This window comes from Ranitomeya imitator, chromosome 2 (genome assembly GCF_032444005.1).
Source record: "Ranitomeya imitator isolate aRanImi1 chromosome 2, aRanImi1.pri, whole genome shotgun sequence".
Lineage (NCBI taxonomy): Eukaryota > Metazoa > Chordata > Amphibia > Anura > Dendrobatidae > Ranitomeya > Ranitomeya imitator.
In genome coordinates this window covers 558,340,702-558,367,713 of record NC_091283.1, presented here as the reverse complement: position 1 = coordinate 558,367,713, position 27,012 = coordinate 558,340,702, and positions in this window count along the sequence as shown.

Below are 27,012 nucleotides of genomic sequence, written 5' to 3'. Positions count from 1 at the left end.
GCAGTTTGCTAATCGCCGTCGCCGCGTGGGTCCTCGACTTCTTGTTGGGGACTTGGTGTGGTTGTCTTCTCGTTTTGTTCCTATGAAGGTCTCTTCTCCTAAGTTCAAGCCTCGGTTCATCGGTCCCTATAGGATCTTGGAAATTCTTAACCCTGTGTCGTTTCGTTTGGATCTCCCGGCATCGTTTGCTATTCATAATGTGTTCCATCGGTCGTTGTTGCGGAGGTATGAGGTACCTGTTGTTCCTTCGCTTGAGCCTCCTGCTCCAGTGCTGGTGGAGGGAGAATTGGAGTATGTTGTGGAGAAGATCTTGGATTCTCGTGTTTCCAGATGGAAACTCCAGTATTTGGTCAAGTGGAAGGGTTATGGTCAGGAGGATAATTCTTGGGTGGTTGCCTCGGATGTTCATGCTGATGATTTGGTTCGCGCTTTTCATAGGGCTCATCCTGGTCGCCCTGGTGGTTCTCGTGAGGGTTCGGTGACCCCTCCTCAAGGGGGGGGTACTGTTGTGAGTTCTGTTTTTGGGCTCCCTCTGGTGGTTACTGATGGTACTGGGTGACTTGTCTTTCCTGGGTCTCTGGGTTCCACCTGTTCCATCAGGATATGGGAGTTTCCTATTTAACCTGGCTTTGCTGGCATTTCCTCGCCGGTTATCAATGTATCCAGTGTGTCTTGTTACCTCTGCTCCCTGCTCCTAGAACCTTCTGGTCAAGCTAAGTTTGGATTTTCCTGTTTTGGTGTTTTGCTTTGTTTGGTTTTTTAGTCCAGCTTGCAGATATGTGATTCTTTGCTGCTGGTTGCTCTAGTGGGCTGAAATTGCTCCTCATGTACCATGAGTTGGCACATGAGTTCAAGTAATTTCAGGATGGTTTTTTGAAGGGTTTTTCGCTGACCGCGCAGTTCACTTTTGTATCCTCTGCTATCTAGCTTTAGCGGGCCTCATTTTGCTGAAACTGTTTTCATACTGCGTATGTGCTTTCCTCTCATTTCACCGTCATTATATGTGGGGGGCTGCTATTTCTGTGGGGTATTTCTCTGGAGGCAAGAGAGGTCTGTGTTTCTTCTAATAGGGGAAGTTAGATCTTCGGCTGGAGCGAGACGTCTAGAATCATCGTAGGCACGTTCCCCGGCTACTTTTATTTGTGTGTTAGGTTCAGGGTCGCGGTCAGCTCAGGTTCCATCGCCCTAGAGCTTGTTTGTATCTGTGCTTGTCCTTTAGTGATCCCCTGCCATTGGGATCATGACACTTATTGTTATAGGGGAACTCAGGTTACTGTGGCCATCAAAGGGGCACACAGGGCATTATTACTTTCTTGGGGCAAAATATGGGCACTTGCACATGGCATTACTATATTGTAGAGAGTTGCTTTAGAATTTAGAGGGCACAGATAACCACACAAAAGGTGCAGTAATAGGGACACATATGGCAGCAGCGGCTCAGTATTGGGGTATCAGGTGCAGTAATAGGGACTCATATGGCAGCAGCAGCTCAGTATTGGGGTATCAGGAAGAGTAATAGGGACACATATGGCAGCAGCGGCTAAGTATTGGGGTATCAGGTGCAGTAATAGGGACACATACGGCAGCAGCGGCTCAGTATTGGGGTATCAGGTGCAGTAATAGGGACACATACGGCCACAGCGGCTCAGTATTGGGGTATCAGGGGCAGTAATAGAGACACATACGGCAGCAGTGGCTCAGTATTGGGGAATCAGGGGCAGTAATAGGGTCACATACGGCAGCAGCGGCTCAGTATTGGGGTAGCAGGTGCAGTAATAGGGACACATATGGCAGCAGTGGCTCAATATTGGGGTATCAGGTGCAGTAATAGGGACACATACGGCCACAGCGGCTCAGTATTGGGGTATCAGGGGCAGTAATAGAGACACATACGGCAGCAGTGGCTCAGTATTAGGGAATCAGGGGCAGTAATAGGGTCACATACGGCAGCAGCGGCTCAGTATTGGGGTATCAGGTGCAGTAATAGGGACACATACGGCAGCAGAACTCAGTATTGGGGTATCAGCAGGATGAGGAGTTTGTGCAGGTTGGGAATAGATAGTGATGGGGCAGGAATATGAGAAGTGAAATGTGTCTTTGTTGTATTCTCTGCAGATGAGTTGTAGCTGGAAGAAGTTGTCATGTCGGTCTGGGCCAGATGGAAAAGACGGGAAAAATGAACGATTCCATCAGAAAGGATGCCAGCGGAAAGACATTATCTGTAACTGTGCAGTGATCTGTTATATGTTCTGTAGGGCTGGTATGTACCACTGAGCATACAGCGGTAATATCCATGTTGGTCGTTATATAGAGATTATCTGCAGTAATAGCGCGGTCATCTGCTTAGGTTCTCCTCCAGTATTAGGGTGCGTCACCGAGTTGTAATCAAGGTTACCTGGTTAGGGGCCCACTCAGAAGCTTCGCCCCCCCTGAACCAAAACCCTAGCTACACCTCTGAACACAAGGCTTACTTAGTCAATATTGAGATCTAGCGACGTTTCTTAATTAGCCTGAAACTTGACGTGGAGCACAGCAAAGAGTGGTGGCCATAAGGAAAAGGAGTAGAGTCTGGCCCTGGAGCCAAGAAATTTTCATAACAGTAGACCACTCCAGTACGTATGTCATATTTGGTTATATGGTCATCATACTGCGGGAAAGTATTTTTCTTACTGTACAAGGCAGCTTGACTGAGCCTATACATATCATATATGGATGATTGATGAATGTGGTGTGTCACATGGAATACCATGCGATATGCTTTATGGGAAGCAAAGTTATGCATATTGTAAAGCACATGCAGGTTTTAAAGCACAACATTAAGACACATAGGATTTTCCAAGCTTCTACAATAAAAACTTTATTTCCGTCAGTTCTTTCAAAATATAGAGTAATTTGTCTAGAGGACCTTACCTAATAAGGATGGTTGGGGCATGTTCTGAATTCTTGGAGAGAGAATAAGCTTCCTCTATTATGGCAAAAACATGACTGTGGAAAAAGCGCACACACTAATATCTTTGTATTTTGATAATTACAATGTGCATCGTTTTGCATTTATATATTATGTCAAATGATTGAAGATTTTAACCCAAAACACAAAAGTAGCCATTTAGCAGTAAACCAGAAATTGTAGAGATTTATGATGTTTTAACTTTCCATACTGTACAGTATATTGCAATTTCTGTAAAAGTGACATCTGGTGAAGCCACATTGGCTATCACTTTTTAACTAGATTTGTCAAAACTGATTTTATGTTAGCATCTTTAATCAATAGGTGATAGTTCATCAATATGGCTTCACTTTTAGGCCGGCGTCACACTGGCGTTTTAAACGGCTGAGTGCAATGCGATAAAAAATCTTACAGACTTGTTCATTGGGGAAGTAGCCCATATGCAATGTAATAGTGCCTGCAGAGCAGAATAAAATGTATTTGTTTTTTATTTTTTTTTAATTTTGTCTCTCCATTGTGGATATATTAGCAATCAAAGTACTTGGCACCTAATGAGTTAACTTTTGTTAAGTCCAAGTGGGTGTTATCAGATAGTTTTCACTAGGGGCACATACTTCACCTTGTATGATGTTGACCACTCATAGTCTCGAAAAAAATCCGGCACACTGTTTTTCCAAACACGGTGAAATTTATTAGAAATGTAAATTTATTTCAATTCGTATTCAAGCAAAATGCGCACAAAAAGGACCAAAAAGGTACATAAAGTAGGTATCAAGATCCACATGAGGTAGGTCTCATATTTCAACGTTTCGGCTATAGCATTAGCCTTTATCAAGAGATACCAAAAGGATGTGACTCGAGTGCTCAGGAAGGTCCGGAGTGCGGCTGACCACTCATAAGCAGGCAACACACTGGAGAAAGAAGTATATGCCCCACAATAGCTTAGAGCAGGTTTCTCAGTGTGTTGATGGCATGATACAGCTCTGTTCTCCCGGTCTAACTTTCTGCATGATTAAAAAGCACAGATGACTAACACCTTTTTAATAAAGTCCCTGTGAGGGAAGGGACAGAACAGCTAGTTTAGTTGAGTTATTTACAAACCCTAATATTTTCAGTAATCACACTATTTTCTGTTGTGCTCAGGCAACTTGTAATCGCTTTGCAGTTAGATCAGAGCAGGGTGTCCCTATATATCTCACAGGTGAGTAATCCAGAACAGGCATAATACCCCTGTGTGCTGGGCCAGTTTTCGACAAAATGTGACACTGGGCAAAAAAAATAAAAGTGGGGCCCCAAATTCTGCACTCACATTATGATAGAGAGTACATCCTCTAACTAGTGATGAGCGAGTATACTCATTACTCAGGTTTCCCCGAGCATGCTCGGGTGGTCTCCGAGTATTTTGGTGTGCTCGGAGATTTAGTTTTCGTTGCCGCAGCTGCATGATTTGTGACTGCTAGACAGCCTGAATACATGTGGGGGTTGCCTGTTTGTTAGGGAATTCCCACATGTATTCATCCTGTCTAGCAGCTGCAAATCATGTAACTGCGGCGACGAAAAATATTTCTCTGAGCACGCCAAAATACTCGGAGACCACCCGAGCATGCTCAGGGAAACCTGAGTAACGAGTATACTCGCTCATCACTACCTCTAACCCATAGCCCTGTCTAATAAGACACATGAATGATACCTGTAAATCATACATACTACCAAGTATGTGTACATGTGAGTCCACAAAATAGAAGTAAGCGCTAGGCACCAAATACTAACATCAGTGTGAAAATAAGATCTAGCAGGGCTAGGATTAAAAAGCAACATTAGTGCTCAGTAAACAGATATAGACAAAGTAGAATAATAATAGAGAAGATTTTAAGCTAATCACCAAGCTGCATTAGTGTTGAATCAAAAAATAGTCTAGGAAATTGTTTAAGCTTTAGAATTGAAAACGCCAAAAACAAAGCCTAAATTGCTTAATGTATATACTGCATGGTGCAGGCTTATGGTCTGTTTGCCAATTGTATAGAAAGGCTTGTGTGTAAGAAGATAACTAAAAAGTAAGTTACTTAGCCTAAAGACTGGTGCAGAATGTGGTCCTAGTGCCCCGATGTACGTTTCACCCTTACTTCATCACGGGGCATCATAAGAAGTCAGGAAAGCCCTGATCACCTCGGCAGATCCTGACATTTTAGAGGTGATCAGGCCTGTCCTGACTTCTGCTGCTTTGACACAAGCTACAGATAACACTGCATAGCGCCGTGCGGCACTAAGCAGGACAAATGGCAGGGAGATAAGCACATCTCTGCCCACTCTCTCCTGCATGCTCCTGCCCTTGTGCTGTGCTACCTAGTGTTGTACGTAGCTCCATTGCAGCGGAAGAGTTCGGGAGCACACTGAGGACTTATGTATAACATCATCTGTCTATTCACAGTAACCGTGCATGCATGGTTGCACAAGTGGGATTCCAGCAGGGGCCCTCTGTGGATAGGGGGCCCAATGCATGTGCCTTGTCTGCCTGCCCCTAATGCCGACACTGCCTGTGTTAGACATAATGACAGCACTGATCTCACTGCAGAGCGATTACCATTTTTTTGGACTATAAGATGCACTTTTTCCCAAAAATTTGGGTGGAAAATGAGGGTGCGTCTTATAGTCTGAATGTACTGACAGTTAGCATGGTGGCAGCAGGAGTCAGGTGATTCTTCCGTGGTCTGACGCTGCAGGGTGATAATCTCACTCTCATCCCAGCCTGGTGCGGCAGGTTCAGCGGTGCTCGGTGGTGTGGGGTGCTCCGGTGACATTTTGTGAAAGCTGGAGCTCTAAAACTTCTATTGCCTTGATGCTGTGGCCTCCGGGAAAATGGCCGCCGGAGGCGGTGCATCTGCAGATTGAGATTTCGGCTCTGAAATCTCATCTCCCAAGATCTCGAGATGAGATCTTGTTGCTGAGATCTCAATCTGCACCTGGGGAATCAAACTGGCCTCAGGGAAAATGGCAGCAGGAGGCAGTGCATGCGCAGATTGAGATCTCGGCTCCGAGATCTCGTTGCCGAGATCTCAATCTGCTCATGTGCCGCCTCAGGCTTCCATTTTCTCGGAGGCCACAGCATCGAGGAGATAGAAGTGCAGGGGTTTCAGGCTTTAACAAAATGTGACCGTAGCTCCCGCACTACTGCGCACCACTGAGCACCACCGAACCTGCAGGCAGCACCAGCTGCACCAGGCTGGGATGGGAGCAAGATCTACGCCCTGCAGCACATGACTGGGATGGGATTTCCCGGAGACAACACCGCATCACAGCAATGGATGTGAGGGGGCTCCGGGCTTTCACAAAATGTCGACGTAGCTTCCCGCACCTCAGGGCACCGCCGAACCTGCACACCAGTCTGGGTCATATCTTTGCTGGACTACCAAATACCCCCTGTGACTCTGCTGCCAATCTCCTGGGTAAGCTGAATTCAGTACTGTAAGATGTACCCCCATTTGATGCATTAATTTTTTTCCCCCATTTTCCTTCTGAAAATTTGGGGTGCGTCTTATGGTCCAGTGCATCTTATAGTCAGAAAAATACAGTACATATTGCAGAAACACTACAAACATAAGCGTCATTACAGCACACACACTGAGAAACCTGCTCTAAGCTATAAATGGGCATGTTCTTTTTGCTGTGTTTTGCTGCTTGTTTATAATTGGTCAGCATCATACAAAGGGAGAAGTACATTCCCCCAGTGAAAACTATCTGATAACACCCATTTGGTCTTAACGAAAGTTAACTCATCATGTATCCAGTTCAACATGGAAAAATTGGTTAAAGGTCCACTTTAAAGACATGTAATTTGGGCTCAAAATTATTTTTGCAATTTAGTTTCATTACAAATTTTGGCTTATACATGCACTTTGTTTACCTGCACATCCAACTTTAATGTAGACTGTGATAATAAATTAACTCAGAGAAGTTCAGAAAAAGACAGATAAAAGAGAGTTACAAACTAGTCCGACTGAGCTCACTGATGGATTTTCAGCTAAAGAGGTTGGTCATTTTCTCTTTTCATTGCAGTTTTTCTCACAAACTGACCAGCATTTCTGTCTATAAGATGGCTGCTAGTGGAGGAGCATGTGACAAGACCAGTCCATCAGTCTACTTCAATAGAAAAGCAGCTTTCCCACATGAGGTGTTTCCAGTTGGAGGAGGCTGATAAACTGGTCTGGTCCACCAGCAGCCATTGTATGGACAGAAGTGCTGGTCAGTGTGTGAGAAAAACTGCAATGAAAAGAGAAAATGGCCAACCTCTTTAGCAGAAAATACATCACTAACAAGAAAGTGGTGAACCTCTAACTGAGGCCAGGATCACACATACACGAGATACAGCTGAGTCACGCAGGTGAAAACCCAGCTCTGGCACCGGCACTCCGGAGCGGGGCGTGCAGCGTGCAGCTTTTCACCTGCGAGACTCAGCCGCATCTCGCGTATGTGTGATCCCGGCCTGAGAATGAATCTGCAAACGTGTTACAAAAATCTAATGAGAACCTTTGTAACCCTTAACCTGTTTTTTTCAGAGCTCCTCTCAGCTGATTTATGGCTACAGACTACATTAAAGTTGAATGTGCAGGTAAACATAAAGTGTGCAAAAGCCAAAATGTAAAATTTGTAATTAAAACAACTGCAAAAATTATTTTTCTGTGTTTCAGTAGAAGGAAAATTATTCCCAGAGGGAGTCAACTCCTTTATGTTAGTTTTTAGCTATGTAGGAGAAAGCTACAATTTATAAATTGATGAATATTGTATGTACATGTAATGTAACAGTTATTTGTACAACCCATTTCCAAAAAAGTTGGAATGCTGTGTAAAATGTAAAGAGAAGAAGAATGCGGTGATTTAGAAATCTCTTATAAGCATACCGTATTTTATGCACAACATAAGATTGAAAACAGATCAGAAGGTTAAAGTTAGACATTAGTGATGAGCGAACGTGCTCGCCACTACTCGTTACTCGCCCGAGTATCACTATGCTCTAGGCGAGCACCGAGCATTTCTGAGATTATTTGGCGGTAACTAGTGTCTCCACCCAGCATTTTTGGCGGACTTTAGAGACCCAATCACGCTGCAGGGATTGTCTGCCAGGCCATGAAACACCACAGCCATCTTTGTTTTTTTTTGGTTTGATTGGCTTGGCCGCACAGCATCATCCAGAGTATAAGCATTCTGCTCCAGATTCAGCGAGAGTAGGGAGAGCTGGTGCCGAGATAGGGTCAGAATCGTGGTTTTAATAGTTAGTGTAGGTCTGCAACTGTTAATTCCACAACTTCTCAGAAAGCAACAGTCATTTTTAGGACTAATTCGTGGGTCCCGATATTGCAGCGCTAGATAGGCAGGGCACCGCATATCCACATCAGTGCAAGTATATAGCTCCCACTGCATCTCTCCCAAAGCTCCATAACTGTCTGCTGCTGCTGCTTATTTACTATATACCTAGTTGCAGTTTTCATTTTTTTCTTTTCTCTAAAAATTCCTCCCCCCCCCCCAAAAAAAATACAGTCTATTCTGTCACACTGATGCCTGTTTAAAATTCATAGTTTGTCAGGCATATGTAGTATAGTTGTGTGTGCTAGCCTTGTGCCACTGGTTTTTTTTTTTAATTCATCCAAAAGCCCCCCAAAAATTAATACAGTCTGTTATGTCAGGCTGAGTCCTGGTGTACCATTTTTTGAAAAAACGTATTTTCACAGGCATACGTAGCATAGTTCTGTGTGCTAGCCTTGGTCAAATTTTTTTTGTTTACATTTACCAAAAAGCAAAAATCACAGTAATACAGTCTGTTAAGTCAGACTTAGTCCTGGTGTATCTGTTTTTGAAAAATCAAATTTCCACAGTAGCATAGTTCTGTGTGGTAGCACTAGCCACTCTTTTTTTTGTTATAAATTCACCAAAAAACAAAATAGGCCTTATATATCTGCATGCTCCAAGTTTGGGCATTTTAGGCCGGTTTTCCACTGTTTTTGCTGTCTATGACTCTACTTATATACAGCACTATTTTGCATTTAAAAAATACAGGCCACATATTTGGCAGTATTGTATTTCCGTGACAGGCCTCATATTTCTGCGTGCTCCAAGTTTGGGCATTTAAGCCCGGTTTGCCACTGTTTTGGTGTATGTTACTCTACTTATATACAGCACTATTTGCTGTCTGTGACTCTACTTACATACAGCACTATTTTCCATTTAAAAAATACAGGCCACATATTTGGCAGTGTGGTATTTCCGTGACATGCCTCATATATCTGCGTGCACCAAGTTTGGGTATTTTAGGCCATTAGATCAGTTTTTTCCAGTCTGTTACTGTTAGGGTTAGCAGAACGCACTGAGTAAATATAGATGTTTTATTGTTATTGGTGCGTTCGCAGCCCGGGGTCCACCGTGCAGGAGAACCTGCTGCTAGCAAACTGCGGAACTATATGGCGGTATGAACTAGCTCTGTTATTTCAGAGTAGCCATGAAAGCAAAGCGCTGCGCCCTGTTAGACTTCACAGAGGCACAGGTTAACTACCCAACTGAGAACAGTCAGTGGTCATGCATGCACACAAAACTCCTTGCCGGAGGTGCCAGCATTCTAGAGGCTTATTTCAGCCCGGTCCCTGAATACACACAAACACAATCTCCTCGCCGGAGGTGCCAGCATTCTAGGGGCTTATTTCAGCCGGGTCCCTGAACACACTCTTACATGACCACACTGGCGCAAAGCATATAACATAGAAAGATACTAGCGCATGGCTGTGCGGCCATGCGAGCCTTAAATAGTTGCAGCACGTACAGGACCTTCCTAGCAGGACCAATGAGAGGCTGCCACAGAGCCTGAGCACCTACAGGACCTTCCTGAAGGACCAATGGCTTTAGCTGCAGTATCTGAACATGTGACCCTCGATCTCCACTGAGAGATCTTACTCTGGGCATGCTCAGAATGAGAAAAGCAGGACTTAGTCCCAGAAGCGTCTGCTCGCCGCTGCCCAGCACTGACTTCAATGGCAGAAGCAGGAAAAGCAGCAGTAACTCTTGGTACAGAGTCAGACTGAGTGAGACACTGGGACCGACGTCTCCGCTGAGCAGGCTCCGCTGCGGCAGGAGAAGAATGGGAGACCGCAGCGGAGATGGCCTGAGATTCCCCCTGTGCAGAGGCGGGAACTCAACCCCTAACAGTTACTCTACTTATATACAGCACTATTTTGCATTTAAAAAATACAGGCCACATATTTGGCAGTGTGGTATTTCCGTGACAGGCCTCATATATCTGCATGCACCAAGTTTGGGCATTTTAGGCCATTAGATCAGTTTTTTCCAGTTTGTTACTCTTCTTATATACAGCACAATTTTGCATTTAAAAAAATATAGGCCACATATTTGGCAGTGTGATATTTCCGTGACAGGCCTCATATATCTGCGTGCTCCAAATTTGGGCATTTTAATCCTGATTTCCACTGTTTTGGTGTCTGTGACTCTACTTATATACATCACTATTTTGCATTTAAAAAATACAGGTCACATATTTGCCAGTGTGGTATTTCTGTGACAGGCCTCATATATCTGCATGCGCCAAGTTTGGGCATTTTAGGCCATTAGATCAGTTTTTTCCAGTCTGTTACTCTACTTATATACAGCACAATTTTGCATTTAAAAAAATATAAGCCACATATTTGGCAGTGTGGTATTTCCGTGACAGGCCTCATATATCTGCGTGTTCCAAATTTGGGCATTTTAATCCTGATTTCCACTGTTTTGGTGTCTGTGACTCTACTTATATACATCACTATTTTGCATTTAAAAAATACAGGTCACATATTTGCCAGTGTGGTATTTCCGTGACAGGCCTCATATATCTGCGTGTTCCAAGTTTGGTCATTTTAGGATATTAGTCCAGTTTTTTCCAGTCTGTTACTCTACTTATATACAGCACTATCTTGCATAAAACATAAATACAGGCCACATATTTGGCAGTGTTGTATTTCCGTGACAGGCCTCATATATCTGCGCGTTCCATGTTTGGGCATTTTAGGACATCGGTCCCGTTTTTTCCAGTCTGCGACTCTACTTATATACAGCACTATCTTGCATAAAAAATAAATACAGGCCACATATTTGGCAGTGTTCTATTTCCGTGACAGGCCTCATTTCTGCATGCTCCAAGTTTGGGCATTTTAAGCTGGTTTTCCACTATTTTGGTGTCTGTTGCTCTACTTAAATACAGCACTATTTTGCATTAAAAAAAATACAGGCCACATATTTGGCAGGGTGGTATTTCCGTGACATGCCTCATATATATCTGCGTGCTCCAAATTTGGTCATTTTAAGCCGGTTTTCCACTGTTTTGGTGTCTGTTACTCTACTTATATACAGCACTATCTTGCATTTAAAAAAATACAGGCCACTAGGGTTGAGCGAAACGGGTCGGCCAGATTCAGAAGTCGCCGACTTTTGGCAAAGTCAGGTTTCATGAAACCCGACCCGACCCCTGTGTGGGGTCGGCCATGAGGTCGGCGATCTTCTGATCTGGAATCGGAATTCCGATACCGAGTTCCGATATGTTTAAGATATCGGGAAACGGTATCGGAATTCATATTTAAGTGTAAAATAAAGAATAAAAAAAAAAAATATTGCTATACTCACCCTCGGACGCGCCCTGGTACTAACCGGCAGCCTTCCTTCCTAAGAAAGAGCGCCTGAAGGGCCTTCGATGACGTCGCGGCTTGTGATTGGTCTGGTTCTTTTTTAAAGTCTCTGCCGATAACCCCAAACAGGCCATTTGCAGCACCTGCCATGCATGCATGAGCAGGGGTAGCAAAATAACCAGCCTGACCACCGCAAACATGATCATGCACAAGGCAGCAAAGCCCCCGACTTTGTGGGCCGAACCTCAGGCTCCAGGACCACTGTCTGCAGGTCACACCACTGCTTCTTCCACTGTTTTGCATAGAATCCAATCCCCAGTCCACCGTGCATGTGAAGATGCTTCTAGCCCTGTACCTGTTGTTGCCCACAGTCAAGCAGCAACATCATCAAGCCTGTCCACCTCCTTGTCCCAGCACAGCTTTCAGTTGTCTGTACCCCAGTCTTTGGAATACAAGCAGAAATACCCAGCCAACGCCCCACAGGCCACAGTCCTAAATTGTAAAATTTCTATTCTGCTTGCCCTCGAAAGGTTGCCTTTTAGGCTTGTTGATATGGAAGCTTTCTGCAACTTGATGGCGGCGGCGGTCCCAAGGTACTTGGTCCCCAGTCGCCACTATTTCTCCCGGTGTGCCGTACCGGCATTACACCAGCATCTGCCCCACAACATTACCCGTGCCCTCACCAATTGTAAGGATTTGGACTGTACATCTGTTCCTGTCTGCTGTTGCCCTCAGTTCAGTTATCTTTGCCCTTACCTAAGATGAAGTCACTGGCCTCACGGGGGCCATCTTGCTTCCTGTCAGACTTTCCCTGTTCCTGTCTGTGGTGTATATAAGGGAGCTCTGTATATTACTCATTGTTTGAGTATCTTGTTCCTGAACTTGTGATCAAGCTGGAAGAACTGCTATCTTGCTGGTTCTTCGTTACCTTGGGATACACCGTCTGTCTCCGGATCTACATCTCTTCATCGTAAGACTTGTTTCCCTGGATCTGCTCTGCACTCCTCTCTGCTGCTGGACTGTTCCCTGCTAGGAGGCCTGGCCTGGTCTCCAGGTCTCTGGACCTGACATATTTGGACTTCCACGGTCTGTACCCATGCTTACTGCTTATCCAGCTCTGTCTGCTACTAACCTGCTGTGTCATAGCTGTTTACCTGCATACCATCATAAATATTATTGAACTCTTACCTGTTGTCTCTCGGCCTCTTTTCTGACCCATGATACTGATCTCCACTGCACTTAGCACTAAGTTTAGAACAGAATACTCAAGCCCAAAAAAATGGAGATCTCTGGGTCAGATTCTATGGAGGTGCGAATGAAAAAACTTTGCTCTTTTGTCTCTGGACTTCATGGGGAGCTGCAGGCTATAAAAACAAAACTGGGGACATTAGAATCGCAAACTAATCATAATGCGAATGTGGCCGATACGTCTATTCAGGTCTTAGCATCTCGACTTTCAAATGTGGAGACTACAGCTGCAACCATGGTATCTGCTCCAATCCCAGCTCCTGGTCCGGCTTTTCCTAAACTCCCACCATTCAGGTTTGGTGGTGAAAGAGAGAAATTTCGGGGTTTTTTGAATCAATATCAGTTGTACTTCTCTGCACGTGCGGCCCAGTTTGCAACTGATCGGGATAAAGTATTGACTATAATTATGTTGCTAACAAACAAAGCGTTAGCCTGGGCTAATCCTCTGATTGAGACTAATGATGTGTGCCTGAATTCCCTGAAAGACTTTACTGCAGTAATGTGTCAAATGTTTGATGACCCTAATCTGAGTACCACAGCTGAAACCGCACTACTGAAACTACGTCAGGGGAAGCGTCCTGTTGTGGAATACGCAATGGAGTTTCGGAAATGGGTGCGATTCAGCGAAATATGCAGTGTTCAGGAGAGGTTTATCTGCTTCCATCAAAGATGAACTAGCTCGAGGTGAATCACCTACTAACTTGGCTGACTTTATACATCATTGTATTCGGATTGATATTCGTCTCACCGAACGTCGTCAAGAAAAATGGGCCGATGCTAATCGTAATAACTTTATGCCTTTTCCATCCCCCACCAAGGAGGCGCTGACTAAGACTTTATCTCAGACAGAGCTGGAACCTATGCAGGTTGACGCAGTACGAAGGAAACCCATTGATGCATGTAAGGAATATCGTTTCAAGGAGAATCTATGTTTTTACTGCGGTAAATTGGGTCACTATATTTCAGAGTGCCCTGGGAAAAATTGCAAGTCCGCAGCTGCGGTAACTGGACTTGACTTTTCGGATGTATCTTCAGTGTGTTCTCTTCCACACAGACAGGAAATATCCACTGAAAACTTTGATTTTCCTGATGATTCATCGTTAACATCATCACCTGTGGACATAGCCTTACTTTCCGTAAGTTCTACCACGGCGAGGAGGGATTCGCTCTGCTGCGTTTCCATCAAAATTTGGGTGTGTTCCTGCTGGATCACCTGCTCCGCCATGATAGACTCTGGAGCTTGCAGCAATCTCATGGACATCTCCTTTGCTGAAAAACATGGCATACGCTCACGAAAAAGAGACTCTCCGGTGTTTATGGAGACCGTGGATGGGTCTCCACTAATATCTGGGCCTGTGAAACTCGAAACAGTCCCATTGATTTCTTCTCCCAATTTTCCTATTATTTTAGGTTTGCCCTGGTTGCGGCTGCGAAATCCGACTATCAATTGGACAACAAAGGAATTACAGTTTCCAAATGAATCAGCGTTGTCCGGAGAGCTGGCTCCAGTGAAGACAGCAGTCACGGTCGACTCGACATTGCCGGTAGAGTATCGGGACTTTAGTGATGTGTGTGACAAAAAAAATGCGGATAAATTACCGCCACATCGGCCATATGACTGCCCCGTGGAATTATTGCCTGGTGCCGCGATTCCTTTCGGGAGTATCTATCCATTGTCTGGGCCAGAATTAAAAGCTCTCAAGGAGTAGATAGATGAAAACCTAGCTAAGGGGTTTATACGACCATCTTCCTCCCCAGCAGGTGCTCCAATCTTCTTTGTCAAAAAAAAAGATGGCTCACTCCGACCATGCATTGACTACCGGGAGCTCAACAAAGTCACAATCAGGAACTCTTATCCACTCCCACTAATTCCCGAATTACTTGAGAGAGTGCGACATGCCAAAATCTTCACAAAATTGGATCTTCGGGGAGCGTACAATCTAGTACGGATTCGTCCTGGCGATGAGTGGAAAACGGCTTCTCGTTCACGTTATGGACATTTCGAGTACCTCGTTATGTATTTCGGTCTCCGTAACGCACCAGCTACATTCCAGCACTTGGCGAATTATGTTTTCCGGGATATACTCGATATTTTTGTTGTGATTTATTTGGATGACATTTTGATTTTTTCCAGCAATATCGGGGACCATCAGCGACACGTGAAAATGGTTTTGGATCGTCTACGGCAGAATCATTTATACATCAAACAGGAGAAATGTGAGTTTCACAAAACAGAAATTCAATTCTTGGGATATGTTATTTCTCCCCAGGGTCTCAGCATGGACGCAAGAAAGACACAAGCCATTCAGGAGTGGGCGACTCCCAAGTCAGTGAAGGAAGTACAGCGATTCATCGGATTCACGGCGAGGAGGGATTCGCTCTGCTGCGTTTCCATCAAAATTTGGGTGTGTTCCTGCTGGATCACCTGCTCCGCCATGATAGACTCTGGAGCTTGCAGCAATCTCATGGACATCTCCTTTGCTGAAAAACATGGCATACGCTCGCGAAAAAGAGACTCTCCGGTGTTCATGGAGACCGTGGATGGGTCTCCACTAATATCTGGGCCTGTGAAACTCGAAACAGTCCCATTAAAGATCCGTATGGGCGCGGATCATTCTGAAAATATGTCCTTTTTGTTGATTTCTTCTCCCAATTTTCCTATTATTTTAGGTTTGCCCTGGTTGCGGCTGCGAAATCCGACTATCAATTGGACAACAAAGGAATTACAGTTTCCAAATGAATCAGCGTTGTCCGGAGAGCTGGCTCCAGTGAAGACAGCAGTTACGGTCGACTCGACATTGCCGGTAGAGTATCGGGACTTTAGTGATGTGTGTGACAAAAAAAATGCGGATAAATTACCGCCACATCGGCCATATGACTGCCCCGTGGAATTATTGCCTGGTGCCGCGATTCCTTTCGGGAGTATACATATAACTGTAGGATCAACCAGAAGACAAAGAAATCAAGAAAATTTCAATTTTTATTAAACACACCAAAGAAAAAACAAACAGAACACACTATAAAAACATTTAAAACTTGTTCCCCATTGAACAATTAGTAAGATCCAAATCAGTAGCATATAATATATCAAAAATATACATTAATCATGACAAAAATGCCCGGCTGTGTAATACAATTACATACAAGAAAGACCAGAAATTGTGCTTCCTATTATTTCAACGCACTAGGCTATAAATATATACACCAATCAGTAGTGGAATCTGGTAGTCCATAGGGCCTAGGCAGCACCCCGTCATATGGTAATTGCGATCTGAGACTATTACAATGCTGGTACCAATTGCGTTCATATATACATGTGGGTCCCTGCTGCTATGGACATCCACACAGAGTCTAATATACAGAAAATAGCAGGGCACAGATTACCACATAAATGCTTCCTTCAACCCCGAAGGTGTTAGGTAAACAATACCCTGTCTGGATGGCTAGTTGGTCATACTTAACCCTATACCGTCTCAAAGTCCACTACCGTCGTCATGGTCCTATGTGCACTGCTACAGTCCGGGCATAGTTACTGGACCCACGCGTTCCGACACACCCTGTGTCTTCCTCAAGGTGGTACTGTCTGAATTAAATCAGTTGTGTCTATTTATAGATACCTTAGATTATGATCATCTTTCAGCTGTGAGACGCAGCCGTACGGCCGTGCAGATGAATCAAGACGCCACTGCCCCGGAAGTGGAGATTATAGGTCACGTGTGTCACCTTTACTTGCGCCAAGAGCAGTATACCGAGAGACGCCTCACTCGGAATCTCATACTGTGCAATGCGCCTGCGCATTCATTTACATCCAAAGAGCACCCTCTCAGGTTGAATTTTTAGCAAAGGGTGCCTGCAATAAAGCTCCCCTATTCCTGTTAGTGCTTCTGCACCTTTTATTCCAATGTTTTGCTCAAATTCAGAGGTGCTTAGGAGACAGTCCCCCTCAAATAGACTGCGCACGCGCACTCCTTCGTAGCCCATATGGGCGCACATAGCGCACACAAGTTTCCACAGTGGAATCCTTCCCCTATGATATAAATATGTCGGCGCCTCTAGTTCGTCTACAGTGCTTAACCTACCGCCCCCACTAATAGCATTGCGCAGGCGTGGTTAGTTAAAGCCCCTGTGGGCGCATATAACGTAAATGACGTAAGTGTTAACGCTAAGCGCGTATAGTAGGTGCATCCCTTCACTATATGTGCGCAGGCGCCTTTACTAGAGAGCGTTCAGGGTACGTTCCCCATAGTGTGCCATGAGTATGCATCATCTCTAAAAACCTGTACGGGCGCAAATGGCGTAGGTACTAACTTAGTGTCCATCCACCAAAACTTATTATTGTCCATGTGCTTAGGTTGCGCACATAACCTTAATCCACCTGTAACGCTCACAAATATCATCCCCACAGTTATACGTACGCATGCTTGGCTACCTAGGCCCCAATTAGGCTCAGGTGGTTTAAATATTGTCAGTGGATGCATGCAGCACCATAGTCCCTTTACCCTAAATGCGCAAGCAACTTACTCCTATTAGCGACATTAGGAATACAGTCCCATAATTCATAGTGTATATACATAGTTACTCAGAGCCCCTGTGGGCATAGGCAGCGCAAATGTCAACATACGATATATACATAGTGGAGTTAGCCCCATCCCCATGCGTACGCAATTTCCCCTGTACACTGGGGGAATTAAGTATACAAGTCCCACAGAACATAGGGGCGCATGTCTAGTCACCTGAAGCCCACGTGGGCACAGAGGGTCCAGACACTAGCACTATACATGCCCAACAACAATTCCCCTATCATCAAGGGTACGCAAGCCATGATATACAAAAAAGTGTTTTAAAGAACTTTCGTTCCCCTGAAGGCAATCCTTCCCCCCATAAGGAACTAAAAACCGTAGTAGAGCTAACAAGGGATATTTAACCCATGTGTTCATGCCATTGACACCTATGGGGCTTTATGTCCATATATAGTTCAATTGTAGAGTCTTGAGTGTTCCAAAATGTCCATGTAGTGACTAGTGTTGAGCGATACCTTCCGATATCGGAAAGTATCGGTATCGGTTTGGATCGGCCGATATTCAAAAAATATCGGATATCGCCGATACCGATACCCGATCCCAATGCAAGTCAATGGGACCAAAATATCGGAATTAAAATAAACCCTTTCTTTCCTTGTAGGTTCATTCTACATGAAGGAAAACAACTAAGAATAATGTAGGATGTATTGGGGGAGGTGGCGGAGACATTAAAGGCAATGAGGATTAGCCCAATCAAATAGAATAGCATGATTTTTTTTTTTTTTAAAGACGTTCGGATTGAAAAAGATATTGACTATGTAAAATTTTTTTTATTTTGTCAGATATTGATGTTTCACTATTCCACGACCTTCCCCTTCTTTTTTTTCCTTTTCCCACACTTTCATCTTCATCATCATCAGCATCTTTGACATCAACTTCTTCACCTTATTCATCTTCTTCTTCATCTTCTACCTATTTTTTTTTTTATTACATTCTTCATATTCATTTTCTTCAACTATTATTATTCTTCCTATTCTACATATTCTTTTTATTCCACTGTTATTATTCTTCCTATTCTACTTCTTCATCATATTCTCATTTGTGACAGGCATTCCCGTAGTTGTTATCTATAAAAGTTGGAAGATTACACCTTCCGTTCTGCCAGTCACAAAAGTTACATTTGTCCGCGTTCAGTTTGGCCTGCAGCATCAGGCTTTATCCAGGGGCACCACGAGGAGGAACGGACTCACCCCCATACACTGCTTAGTCTTCTTCTGCATATAATTTAGATAATATCTTTTGCTCTGATATTAAGTGTTATGCTTAATGTTCTTCTGCTCTTTGTTCTGCAGCCTCTTGTTCTTCTGCTTCTCGGTCTTCCATGTCGTCGTCTCCAGGGTCGTCGTCTTCAGTGTCGTCATCTCCGCCGTCGTCGTCTCCGCCGTCGTCGTCTCCGCCGTCGTCGTCTCCGCCGTCGTCGTCGTCGTCTCCGCCGTCGTCGTCGTCGTCATCGGGGTGGTCTTCCGGGTCGTCGTCGTCGTCGTCATCGGGGTGGTCTTCCGGGTCGTCGACTTTAGGGTCTTAAACTTGGAAATGTAGCAGAAGGTACAAGAAGGCTGAGAAAATGCCAAGAACCAGCTGATGGAACTGGAACTCGGATGGCTACCCGAAGGTTCAAGAGCCTATTGAACTACCGAGGACCAGCTGACGTTACTGGAACCCGGTTACTAAGCAGGAGGTACCCGTGCTAAAAAGCACTACCAAGGACCGCCTGACGTTGGCGGAACTCGGATACCCAGAAGGAGGCACCTAAGCCAAAGGCTCTGCCCGGAACCAGCTGACGTTACTGGAACCAGGATGGGGAGCAGAAGGTACAAGAGCAAAAGACACTGCCGAGAACCAGCTGACGGTACTGGAACCCGGATGGGTAGCCGAAGGTCCAAGAGCCAATGGAACTACCGAGGACCAGCTGATGTTACTGGAACCCGGTTACTAAGCAGGAGGTACCCGTGCCTGAAAGAACTACCAAGGACCACCTGACGTTGGTGGAACTTGGATACCCAGAAGGAGGCACCTAAGCCAAAGGCTCTGCCCGGAACCAGCTGACGTTACTGGAACCAGGATGGGGAGCAGAAGGTACAAGAGCAAAAGACACTGCCTAGAACCAGCTGACGGTGCTGGAACCAGGTGGTGGACCCGAAGGCCCACAGGAGAGGAGAGAACAGCTAGGCCGCGAGGCAGCCGCAGTTACCGAACCCCAACAGTCCTACAGGGGGAGCTGGGCCTACTGGCACTACAGAACCAGCCTTGACTACCAGTTCACGCAGCCCACATAGGAAGCTCCTAAACTGGAGGCACCCTGGAGTTGGCTAACTCGACCGCACCACGACGGGGCAAGCATAGGCGTCTCAGTGAAGTTGACACAACCCGGAAACAGCTGACGGTGCTGAAACCAGGCTTGGCACGAGGGAGTACCTGTGACAAGAACACTGCCGAGAACCAGCTGGCGGTGCTGGAACCCGGATGCGTTGCCCCAGTGTGCAAGAGCCAATGGCACGACCGAGGACCAGCTGACGGTGCTGGAACCCGGTTACTAAGCTGTAGGTGCCCGCGCTTAAAAGCACTACCAAGGACCGCCTGGCGTTGGCGGAACTCGGATACCCAGGAGGAGGCACCTAAGCCAAAGGCTCGGCCCGGAACCAGCTGACGGTGCTGGAACCAGGTGGTGGACCCGAAGGTCCACAGGAGAGGAGAGAACAGCTAGGCCGCGAGGCAGCCGCAGTTACCGAACCCCAACAGTCCTACAGGGGGAGCTGGGCCTACTGGCACTACAGAACCAGCCTTGACTACCAGTTCACGCAGCCCACATAGGAAGCTCCTAAACTGGAGGCACCCTTGAGTTGGCTAACTCGACCGCACCACGACGGGGCAAGCATAGGCGTCTCAGTGAGCTTGACACAACCCGGAAACAGCTGACGGTGCTGAAACCAGGCTTGGCACGAGGGAGTACCTGTGACAAGAACACTGCCGAGAACCAGCTGGCGGTGCTGGAACCCAGATGCGTTGCCCCAGTGTGCAAGAGCCAATGGCACGACCGAGGACCAGCTGACGGTGCTGGAACCCGGTTACTAAGCTGTAGGTGCCTGCGCTTAAAAGCACTACCAAGGACCGCCTGGCGTTGGCGGAACTCGGATACCCAGGAGGAGGCACCTAAGCCAAAGGCTCGGCCCGGAACCAGCTGACGGTGCTGGAACCAGGTGGTGGACCCGAAGGTCCACAGGAGAGGAGAGAACAGCTAGGCCGCGAGGCAGCCGCAGTTACCGAACCCCAACAGTCCTACAGGGGGAGCTGGGCCTACTGGCACTACAGAACCAGCCTTGACTACCAGTTCACGCAGCCCACATAGGAAGCTCCTAAACTGGAGGCACCCTGGAGTTGGCTAACTCGACCGCACCACGACGGGGCAAGCATAGGCGTCTCAGTGAGCTTGACACAACCCGGAAACAGCTGACGGTGCTGAAACCAGGCTTGGCACGAGGGAGTACCTGTGACAAGAACACTGCCGAGAACCAGCTGGCGGTGCTGGAACCCGGATGCGTTGCCCCAGTGTGCAAGAGCCAATGGCACGACCGAGGACCAGCTGACGGTGCTGGAACCCGGTTACTAAGCTGTAGGTGCCCGCGCTTAAAAGCACTACCAAGGACCGCCTGGCGTTGGCGGAACTCGGATACCCAGGAGGAGGCACCTAAGCCAAAGGCTCGGCCCGGAACCAGCTGACGGTGCTGGAACCAGGTGGTGGACCCGAAGGTCCACAGGAGAGGAGAGAACAGCTAGGCCGCGAGGCAGCCGCAGTTACCGAACCCCAACAGTCCTACAGGGGGAGCTGGGCCTACTGGCACTACAGAACCAGCCTTGACTACCAGTTCACGCAGCCCACATAGGAAGCTCCTAAACTGGAGGCACCCTGGAGTTGGCTAACTCGACCGCACCACGACGGGGCAAGCATAGGCGTCTCAGTGAAGTTGACACAACCCGGAAACAGCTGACGGTGCTGAAACCAGGCTTGGCACGAGGGAGTACCTGTGACAAGAACACTGCCGAGAACCAGCTGGCGGTGCTGGAACCCGGATGCGTTGCCCCAGTGTGCAAGAGCCAATGGCACGACCGAGGACCAGCTGACGGTGCTGGAACCCGGTTACTAAGCTGTAGGTGCCCGCGCTTAAAAGCACTACCAAGGACCGCCTGGCGTTGGCGGAACTCGGATACCCAGGAGGAGGCACCTAAGCCAAAGGCTCGGCCCGGAACCAGCTGACGGTGCTGGAACCAGGTGGTGGACCCGAAGGTCCACAGGAGAGGAGAGAACAGCTAGGCCGCGAGGCAGCCGCAGTTACCGAACCCCAACAGTCCTACAGGGGGAGCTGGGCCTACTGGCACTACAGAACCAGCCTTGACTACCAGTTCACGCAGCCCACATAGGAAGCTCCTAAACTGGAGGCACCCTTGAGTTGGCTAACTCGACCGCACCACGACGGGGCAAGCATAGGCGTCTCAGTGAGCTTGACACAACCCGGAAACAGCTGACGGTGCTGAAACCAGGCTTGGCACGAGGGAGTACCTGTGACAAGAACACTGCCGAGAACCAGCTGGCGGTGCTGGAACCCGGATGCGTTGCCCCAGTGTGCAAGAGCCAATGGCACGACCGAGGACCAGCTGACGGTGCTGGAACCCGGTTACTAAGCTGTAGGTGCCTGCGCTTAAAAGCACTACCAAGGACTGCCTGGCGTTGGCGGAACTCGGATACCCAGGAGGAGGCACCTAAGCCAAAGGCTCGGCCCGGAACCAGCTGACGGTGCTGGAACCAGGTGGTGGACCCGAAGGTCCACAGGAGAGGAGAGAACAGCTAGGCCGCGAGGCAGCCGCAGTTACCGAACCCCAACAGTCCTACAGGGGGAGCTGGGCCTACTGGCACTACAGAACCAGCCTTGACTACCAGTTCACGCAGCCCACATAGGAAGCTCCTAAACTGGAGGCACCCTGGAGTTGGCTAACTCGACCGCACCACGACGGGGCAAGCATAGGCGTCTCAGTGAGCTTGACACAACCCGGAAACAGCTGACGGTGCTGAAACCAGGCTTGGCACGAGGGAGTACCTGTGACAAGAACACTGCCGAGAACCAGCTGGCGGTGCTGGAACCCGGATGCGTTGCCCCAGTGTGCAAGAGCCAATGGCACGACCGAGGACCAGCTGACGGTGCTGGAACCCGGTTACTAAGCTGTAGGTGCCCGCACTTAAAAGCACTACCAGGGACCGCCTGGCGTTGGCGGAACTCGGATACCCAGGAGGAGGCACCTAAGCCAAAGGCTCGGCCCGGAACCAGCTGACGGTGCTGGAACCAGGTGGTGGACCCGAAGGTCCACAGGAGAGGAGAGAACAGCTAGGCCGCGAGGCAGCCGCAGTTACCGAACCCCAACAGTCCTACAGGGGGAGCTGGGCCTACTGGCACTACAGAACCAGCCTTGACTACCAGTTCACGCAGCCCACATAGGAAGCTCCTAAACTGGAGGCACCCTGGAGTTGGCTAACTCGACCGCACCACGACGGGGCAAGCATAGGCGTCTCAGTGAGCTTGACACAACCCGGAAACAGCTGACGGTGCTGAAACCAGGCTTGGCACGAGGGAGTACCTGTGACAAGAACACTGCCGAGAACCAGCTGGCGGTGCTGGAACCCGGATGCGTTGCCCCAGTGTGCAAGAGCCAATGGCACGACCGAGGACCAGCTGACGGTGCTGGAACCCGGTTACTAAGCTGTAGGTGCCCGCGCTTAAAAGCACTACCAAGGACCGCCTGGCGTTGGCGGAACTCGGATACCCAGGAGGAGGCACCTAAGCCAAAGGCTCGGCCCGGAACCAGCTGATGGTGCTGGAACCAGGTGGTGGACCCGAAGGTCCACAGGAGAGGAGAGAACAGCTAGGCCGCGAGGCAGCCGCAGTTACCGAACCCCAACAGTCCTACAGGGGGAGCTGGGCCTACTGGCACTACAGAACCAGCCTTGACTACCAGTTCACGCAGCCCACATAGGAAGCTCCTAAACTGGAGGCACCCTGGAGTTGGCTAACTCGACCGCACCACGACGGGGCAAGCATAGGCGTCTCAGTGAGCTTGACACAACCCGGAAACAGCTGACGGTGCTGAAACCAGGCTTGGCACGAGGGAGTACCTGTGACAAGAACACTGCCGAGAACCAGCTGGCGGTGCTGGAACCCGGATGCGTTGCCCCAGTGTGCAAGAGCCAATGGCACGACCGAGGACCAGCTGACGGTGCTGGAACCCGGTTACTAAGCTGTAGGTGCCCGCGCTTAAAAGCACTACCAAGGACCGCCTGGCGTTGGCGGAACTCGGATACCCAGGAGGAGGCACCTAAGCCAAAGGCTCGGCCCGGTATCAGCTGACGGTGCTGGAACCAGGTGGTGGACCCGAAGGTCCACAGGAGAGGAGAGAACAGCTAGGCCGCGAGGCAGCCGCAGTTACCGAACCCCAACAGTCCTACAGGGGGAGCTGGGCCTACTGGCACTACAGAACCAGCCTTGACTACCAGTTCACGCAGCCCACATAGGAAGCTCCTAAACTGGAGGCACCCTGGAGTTGGCTAACTCGACCGCACCACGACGGGGCAAGCATAGGCGTCTCAGTGAGCTTGACACAACCCGGAAACAGCTGACGGTGCTGAAACCAGGCTTGGCACGAGGGAGTACCTGTGACAAGAACACTGCCGAGAACCAGCTGGCGGTGCTGGAACCCGGATGCGTTGCCCCAGTGTGCAAGAGCCAATGGCACGACCGAGGACCAGCTGACAGTGCTGGAACCCGGTTACTAAGCTGTAGGTGCCCGCGCTTAAAAGCACTACCAAGGACCGCCTGGCGTTGGCGGAACTCGGATACCCAGGAGGAGGCACCTAAGCCAAAGGCTCGGCCCGAAACCAGCTGACGGTGCTGGAACCAGGTGGTGGACCCGAAGGTCCACAGGAGAGGAGAGAACAGCTAGGCCGCGAGGCAGCCGCAGTTACCGAACCCCAACAGTCCTACAGGGGGAGCTGGGCCTACTGGCACTACAGAACCAGCCTTGACTACCAGTTCACGCAGCCCACATAGGAAGCTCCTAAACTGGAGGCACCCTGGAGTTGGCTAACTCGACCGCACCATGACGGGGCAAGCATAGGCGTCTCAGTGAGCTTGATACAACCCGGAAACAGCTGACGGTGCTGAAACCAGGCTTGGCACGAGGGAGTACCTGTGACAAGAACACTGCCGAGAACCAGCTGGCGGTGCTGGAACCCGGAAGCGTTGCCCCAGTGTGCAAGAGCCAATGGCACGACCGAGGACCAGCTGACGGTGCTGGAACCCGGTTACTAAGCTGTAGGTGCCCGCGCTTAAAAGCACTACCAAGGACCGCCTGGCGTTGGCGGAACTCGGATACCCAGGAGGAGGCACCTAAGCCAAAGGCTCGGCCCGGAACCAGCTGACGGTGCTGGAACCAGGTGGTGGACCCGAAGGTCCACAGGAGAGGAGAGAACAGCTAGGCCGCGAGGCAGCCGGAGTTACCGAACCCCAACAGTCCTACAGGGGGAGCTGGGCCTACTGGCACTACAGAACCAGCCTTGACTACCAGTTCACGCAGCCCACATAGGAAGCTCCTAAACTGGAGGCACCCTGGAGTTGGCTAACTCGACCGCACCACGACGGGGCAAGCATAGGCGTCTCAGTGAAGTTGACACAACCCGGAAACAGCTGACGGTGCTGAAACCAGGCTTGGCACGAGGGAGTACCTGTGACAAGAACACTGCCGAGAACCAGCTGGCGGTGCTGGAACCCAGATGCGTTGCCTATTAAAGATTGTCTTCCTAGAGCCCCAACTAGCGGTGTTGGAGCAAAGGGTAAGCAGGGGGAGATGAGTGTAGGCCGAAGCCTGCACTGGAGGCAGCTTTGTGTCTGCGTTGCGTTTGCAGGACACTTTGCCGGCTACACACTGGGGGAACAGCTGGCGTTGCTGAACCCCACTAACACAATGGCGTGTGTTTTTCTCTGTGCAGCTAGCACTTGCGGGCAAAAACTAGCGATGTTAGAGCCCGTGTTGAAGCAGGAGGAGGAGGAGAGGAGCAGAGTGTAGGCCGAAGCCTAGTTGAACCAATTTCAAAGGAAACCTTTAACCCCCCCCTCAGGTGTTACAAAGTACAAGAGACACACCTTGTGCAGTATTAATGCTGCACAAGTGAAAGGTTGCTCTATTAATTTGTCTACTTGCACACGCTGAATGAAAGACATACACAATTTACCCCATTCTACAGTCAAACTGTAGTGGATGCGTGACTTGGTTTTTTGATGAGACGCAGCACAGGTGTCCAAAAGAACGCCTTGGTGCTTGGCGCAGCTTCCTGAGCGTTGTTATTTGCTGTACAGGAGTCTGCGCTCTTGTGTTATCCCTTGGCAATGCCCTGTTAGCGCTGCCCATCTTATGACATCATTTCATGTTGGCCGGTGCGGTTAACGATGGCCATAAATCCCAGACCCACAGTGTCTTTTCATAAAGCCACACTGCGGTGCTGGGATTTGTGGCCTTGAGCAGTAAATATTTTGGCCGCTCACACACGTCCTTACACCTGCTTCAGACTGGGCGGCCTCATCTGATCCCTTATCGCCTGCCGCGGCCATGAGGACACCCAGTCTGAAGAAGGCGGAAGGAGATGAGTGAACACAGGCAAACATATGCATTGCACATGCCCATCAATCACACCCTCGCTGTCCAAAAAAATAAGACACCGAGGGGCGTTGTTTCGAGCAGGGGAGATGCACAGGCGCAGCCAGCTAACCAATGATGTCAAAAGACGGGCAGCGCTAACAAGGGTGGTGCTGCGTGTCATTACAAAGGAAAGTCACACCTCAGGGACATTGTAATGGTCTCTAATGAGACACATTTTGTACGTGTTGAGTTCCACGTGGGCAGGGAGAAAAAGTCAGCCACCTTGTACAAATGCAGCAGTACTGCTGTACAAGGTGGCTGTTATACATAGAAACACCTGGGGGTGGGGGGCAGGCTCCCTTCAATTTCAGTTCATGTGCCTGCGTGGCGTTTGCAGGTCACGTTGCAAGCTACACAGCAGGGGAACAGCTGGCGTTGCTGAACCCCACTGACACATTGACTGGTGTTTTTCTCTGTGCAGATTGCATGTCCGGGCAAAAACTAGCGGTGTTAGAGCCCAGGGTCAGCAGGAGGAGGAGGAGAGGAGCAAAGTGTAGGCCGAAGCCTGCACTGGTGGCAGCTTTTGGTCGGTTGTGCCAGCGTGGCTTGTGCTGGACACGATGCCGGCTACACAGCGGGGGAACAGCTGGCGGTGCTGAACCCCACTAACACATTGGCTGGTGTTTTTCTCTGTGCAGCTAGCATTTCCGGGCAAAAACTAGCGGTGTTTGAGCCCAGGGTCAGCAGGAGGAGGAGAGGAGCAAAGTGTAGGCCGAAGCCTGCACTGGTGGCAGCTTTTGGTCGGTTGTGCCAGCGTGGCTTTTGCTGGACACGATGCCGGCTACACAGCGGGGGAACAGCTGGCGGTGCTGAACCCCACTAACACATTGGCTGGTGTTTTTCTCTG